Below are 6532 nucleotides of genomic sequence, written 5' to 3' on the forward strand. Positions count from 1 at the left end.
GAGTTCTGCCTTCCTTCCGAGCTTTAACGTCACATGATTTGGATCACTCCCCTAAGTCTTCTTAGCTTGCAATTCCCGGTGTAATTGCAGCCAGAAGTGCAGGGTAATTTGAATGCTTTTGACAGGAATAGCTTTGGATACTCTTTTATTAATGTAATTAGCTTGGCTTAATTAAGGGTCAAATCTGAGGGGCTTTTCCAACCATTGCTATTCTATATCCTGCTTTAAATGCTTTTAGTCTTTCCCAGAGTAGTTCCATTCCAGGACGGATAAATCCCGGCAGGACGTTCTGATCTGGTTCTGTCCCCAGAACACACAAACAGATAAATTCAACTTCAGCTCCACAGTCCTGGTGTTTTTGACTTAATCTTTTCCAAGGCTGCATTGTAGAGACATTGCTTCTGTCCTGTTTTCATTTTATTCTCTCAACCCCTTATTTTCTCTCTCTCTCTTTTTTAGCACTAAAATCAAAGCATCATCTTCAAAAGCTATTGATAACTACATAATATGTCCAGGAAGAGAGGAAGACTCTGACAGGGACACAGGGATGGATTTTCCATTACTCCTCTCCTTCGGCACAGAAATTCTTAGAAAAGAGCTTCTTACCAATTAGAACTTTTAGTAGGCGTAGACAGTTACAGGATAGGAAACACATGAAAGAGCCTTCATTGATAGGGGAAGAACTTGGGGTGCTGAGAAAAGGAGGGCAGGTTGAAAGACCATTGAGAACAAGAGTTTGAGAGCGGTAAATTAATAGGAACACTTGGAATAGAAGAGAAGGTGAATTGCTGTGTTGACGTAAATAATGAACATGCAATATACTCATTCTTAGAGCTTCTTTGTCTTCATTTTAGTCCTACCATATACCTATGACAGTGCGGACCATGTCCAGATTTGGTGGAGGACTTTCTTATTTACGGGGAGAAAAAAAAAAGTATGATCCTGATGAAATACTCCTTGCCTTCATGTCTTTCCCCCTCCAATTCATATTGTACCACGGTTACTAAAACATGCCTTTCATCATGTCACTTTACTATTTGAGAATCTATAATGGTTCCTGTTGCTTCTTGTATAAAGTTTAGCCATATCATCCCATACTTTAATCACGTCTAGCATTATTTCCCACTGCTTTCCAAATATACTCTTTGCTATCTCCCTTACTCCGGACTATTTCTTGGCTTTGTATTTTTAAATTCATTTCTTTGTCACACATATATCAATAACAATAAGATCACTGCTAACCTACAGTGGATGACACAAATATAAATAAGCTATGTTTAATAATTTAGTGGAGGTAAAAATCCTAAAACTATACAAATAACTATTTTCATGCAGTTCTTTGCCTGGAAGATCTTTCTTTTCTATTTATTATCATTATAATGTGAATTCATAGTGTTCACAGTTTTTAATCCTTTATATTGTATGGTCTGTGATAATGCTTCTCAAGCTTCCATATGGGTAAGAATCACCTGGAGAGCCTAAAAAAGAAGAAATTCCTGGACCTTACTTCTGAGGATTCTGGGTCAACATGTGTGGGTTGGGAACCTAGAATCTGGATTTCTAACAGGTTCCCAGGTGACGCTGATGCTAAGGGTGCAGGGGCCATACTTCGAATCACTCTAGTTTATCCAATGACACTAAGAGGTAGATGGTGTTATCTCCAATATACAAGTGGGAGAAAGATGCTCAAAGAAGCACAGTTGACTAATCAATAATCCTATGACTAGTAAATGACAACACTGGGACACAGGTACCCTGAGCTGTGATCAAGTGTTACATTCCAACAATTTCTAACTATTTCTACTGCATCCTACTGCCTAGGCACAGTTTACACAGCTTGGAAAACTTAATTCTTATTCAGCTAGGCAAAAAAGTATAGACTTCTGTTTGTGATCATTTTATCATTTATGATACTTACTGCCTACATCAGTAGTTCTCAAAGGGCAATTCACAGAACCTGTGGGCCGCGGAAATCCTTTCTGAGTGTCTTAGAGGGCAAAGCTCTAATAATAATACTAAATAATACATAATAGTACTAAAATATTATTTGACTTTTTCATAGGGCTGACACTTGCAAGCATGGTGGAAAAAAATGGTGAGTAAAACTAATGGCACCTAAGCATGAATGCAGGTAGGGGTACCAAACTGTACTAGTAGTCATTGTCTTTTTAATTGCCTACACTGTGGTTAAAAAATGCCAGGTATGCCTAAGAATATCTTTATAAAGCAGTAAAGATTATTAATTTTATTAAATCTTGACCCTTGAGTGCATGTCATTTTAACATTCTGTGTGACAAAATGGGAAATAGGCATAAAATAATTTGTGCTCCACTCATAGAAACAGACAGTAGATTGGTAGATGCCAAGGATGGGGGGAATGGATGGGGGAAATGGGTGAAGGTGGTCAAAAGGTACATGCTTCCAGTTATAAGGTGAATAAGTTGTGGGGAGGTAAGGTACAGCATGTTGATAATGATAGTAGTTAACAACACCATATTCTATATGAATAATTTGTGGGGGGGTAACGTACAGCCTGGTGACTGTAGTTAATGACACTGTATTCTATATGAATAAGTTGCTAAGAGAGTAGATCTTAAAAGTTCTCATCACACACACACACACACACACACATACACACACAAACACACATTTTGTAAGTATGTGAGGTGATGGATGTGTTAACTAACCTTATTTTGGTAATCATTTTACAATATATACATGTATTAAATTATTACACTGTACACCTTAAACTTATACAATGTTATATGTCAATTTATTTCAATGAAGCTGGAAAACCATAAAATACTTTGGTTGCATACTGAAGTATGATGGTTGTCTCAAAGAAAAGCATTTATGTGTGTTTGAGTTACCAGCTGAACTAGCTGCTTTTTTCATGGATCATCCTTTTCACTTGCAGGAACAACTGTCAGGCAAACTAGAGCTATTCTGATTTATTAGGCAGGCATATTCTTGAAAATATATGAAATGAGTATCATTTTAAGAAGCAACTGACATTGTTGACAATGAAAAAATTTGAGGTTTCACACAAAAATTAGAAATTTAGAAAACTTGTATTCATCACCATTAGCTATAGTTCACCAATACCTAAAGATTTTTCTAATGAGACTGGTGGTGATATTAATGAATGTCATCTTTTGAAACTGAGTAATGAAATGAGTCAGCATTTGGAAGATCTGCATAGCTCAGTGAACCAGTACTTTTCAAGTGACTAATTCATTATGTTACCAAATCATGCACAGTTCTTGAAAAGGTCATTCAAAGTACAAGATAGACCAATGACTTCTAGTGTAACAGAATAGAAAAAGTTCATGGATATGATTTCCAATTTCACATTTTGGTGTTGTGTCAAAGAAGAATAACCACAATTATCTGAAAAGGCTATTAAAATACCTCTTCCTTTTCTAACAATGTATCTGTGTGAGGGCACATTTTTACCCCTATATTTCCAAACAACATATCACAACAAACTGCATACAGAAGAAGATATAAGGAATGAACTGAATTCTATTAAAGCCAGAAGTTAAAGAGAATTGAAAAAGTGTTCAACAATGACACTCTTCTCACTGATGTATTTTGTTTTGGAAAATGTAGTTGCTTTAAAATAAAAATATGTTATTTATCACATACAGTGGGTTTATTATTGTTATTTTAAGTCAATCAGTAAACAAATATTTTAAGCTCTTAATTTTTTTAATTTGATAAATATCATTAACTGAAACCTATAGACTTTTTAACAGTATAATGAAGTTTTTAGACCAAAACATTTGAGAATTGCTAGCCAATTCTATGAATTTTGGTCATTAATTACATTCAATATGTCAGTAACAGGAAAGTAGAAATATCCTAACTTTAAAAAAATCACTTAGATTTAGTCTTTGTGAAAATTAAAAGGAATTTTTGGTTGTAATGATAATTGTCTAGAATAAAGAATCTATTATGTAAAATACTTTTAATCATTTTTAAGTTTGTCTTTTTAAATTAATAATACAAACACATAAATTTAAAAAATAAAATTATAATTTGAGTCCTGTCCTAATCTTTACTACTCCCAATTGCATTTTTTAAAGGAATTTAGTTAATTTTATTATGATATATACTTGTAATAAAATCCTATGCAGACATTAATGTTTTCCCTGTAGGAAAAAAAAGGCAATTAGGCAACGAGTGTTCTGCCTATGTTTTCCTCTAAGAGTTTTATAGTGTCCGGTCTTACATTTAGGTCTTTAATCCATTTGGAGTTTATTTTTGTGCATGGTGTTAGGGAGTGTTCTAATTTCATCCTTTTACATGTAGCTGTCCAGTTTTCCCAGCACCACTTATTGAAGAGGCTGTCTTTCCTCAATTGTACATTCTTGCCTCCTTTGTCATAGATTAGCTGACCATAGGTGCATGGGTTTATCTCTGGACTTTCTATCCTGTTCTATTGATCTTTCTGTTTTTGTGCCAGTACCATACTGTTTTGATCACTGTAGCTTTGCAGTATAGTCTGAAGTCAGAGAGCCTGATTCCTCCAGCTCTGTTTATCTTTCTCAAAAATCTTCAACAGAATACTGGCAAACTGAACCCAAAAACATATTAAAAGGATCATACACCAAGATCAAATGGGATTTACCTCAGGGATGCAAGTGTTCTTCAACATATGTAAATCAGTGTGATACACCACATTAACAAACTGAAGAATAAAAACCATATGATCATCTCAATAGATGCAGAAAAAGCTTTTCACAAAGTTCAACACCCATTTATGATAAAAACTCTACAGAAGTGGGCATAGAGGGAACATATCTCAACATAATAAAGGCCATATATGACAAACCCACAGCAAACATCTATCTCAACTGTGAAAAACTGAAAACATTTGCAATAAGATCAGGAACAAGACAAGGATGTCCACTCTCTCCCCTTTTATTCAACATAGTTTTGGAAGTCCTAGCCACAACAATCAGAGAAGAAAAAGAAATAAAAGGAATCCAAATTGGAAAAGAAGAAGTAAAACTGTCACTGTTTGCAGATGACATGATACTACACATAGAAAATCATAAAGATGCTACCAGAAAACTGCTAGAGCTCATCAATGAATTTGGTAAAGTTGCAGGTAAAGTTGTAATTTTATACAAAATTAATACACATATATCTCTTGCATTCCTATACACTAACAACAAAAGATCAGAAAGAAAAATTAAGGAAACAATCCCATTTATCGTCACATCAAAAAGAATAAAATACCTAGGAATAAACCTCCCTAAGTAGGCAAAAGACCTGTACTCAGAAAACTATAAGATACTGATGTAAGAAATCAAAGATGACACAAACAGATGGAGAGATATAACACGTTCTTGGATTGGAAGACTTAATATTGTCAAAATGACTATACTACCCTAAGTAACCTACAGATTTAATGCAATCCCTATCAAATTACCAATGGTATTTTTCACAGAATTAGACCAAATAACCAACCCTTCAGGGAAAAACACATGAAAGGGTCTGCTTTCTGAGGAACCCAGGTTAAGACTCTCTGTATTTCTAAATAACTTGTTCAAACTTATATCTCCTGATTTTTCAATTTAAGACATTATGAATTGACTTTTTCATAAAAGATGAGGACCTAGTGGTTTTACATTTTCATTTACCACCCAATATATTTTCCCCCCACTATCCCCTCTATATGTTCCATATGAATATCAGTGTTTATATTATTATAATTACCAAAATATAATTCATAGATGAGTCATATAGTATATTAGAATATATTTCTTTTCTTTTTAGTTACTTAATTTTTATGTACCTATAACTAATTAAACCCCACATTCTCTGATAGAACATTAAAACTAATTTCAATAGAGTCAAACACACCAAGGAATCTATTAGCTCAATTTGTGTGTGTGTGTGTGTGTGTGTGTGTGTGTGTGTGTGTGTAGGCTCATCCTTTCTGGAAACCTTCATATCCTCTTGCTCAAGTCAGAACTTTCTCTCTAGGTTTGCTGCTCAGCTGTCAGACTGGAGTATCTTTTCACCATCGTTATTAGAATTCATTTCACGCTTGTTTCTTAGATACTCTGTTTTCTGAATTTTATGTTGTCCTCTTTCTTGGATTCTTCTCTTGCTTTTGTAGAGCACATTTCCAGTAACTTCCTGAGAAAGTATCTGGGAGGTATATCTTTTGAGATTGCACAAGTCTGCATAAGTCTATCTACATTTACATGTTGATGGTCTGGCTAGGTATAGACTCCTAGGTTGACCATCCAGAATTATGTAGGTTTTCCTCCATCATCTTTCTATATTCCTCTTGAGAAATTTAATGGCATTCTGATTACTGGTTCTTTGTAAGTGACTATTTTTCTCTCTCTGCAAGCTTTTAGAATCTGCTCTTTACCTCAGGTGATTTGAAATATAGGGGTATGCCTTAGCGTGTGACTAGCTGTCTACCAAAGTCCGTTCTTCCCTTCCATGTATAGAGTTGAAGCTGAAAAGAGGCTGATAGACAAGAAACCTCACTTTCCAGTTCTTTGTG

This window comes from Balaenoptera physalus (genome assembly GCF_965194825.1).
Source record: "Balaenoptera physalus genome assembly, chromosome: 1".
Classification (NCBI taxonomy): Eukaryota; Metazoa; Chordata; class Mammalia; order Artiodactyla; family Balaenopteridae; genus Balaenoptera; species Balaenoptera physalus.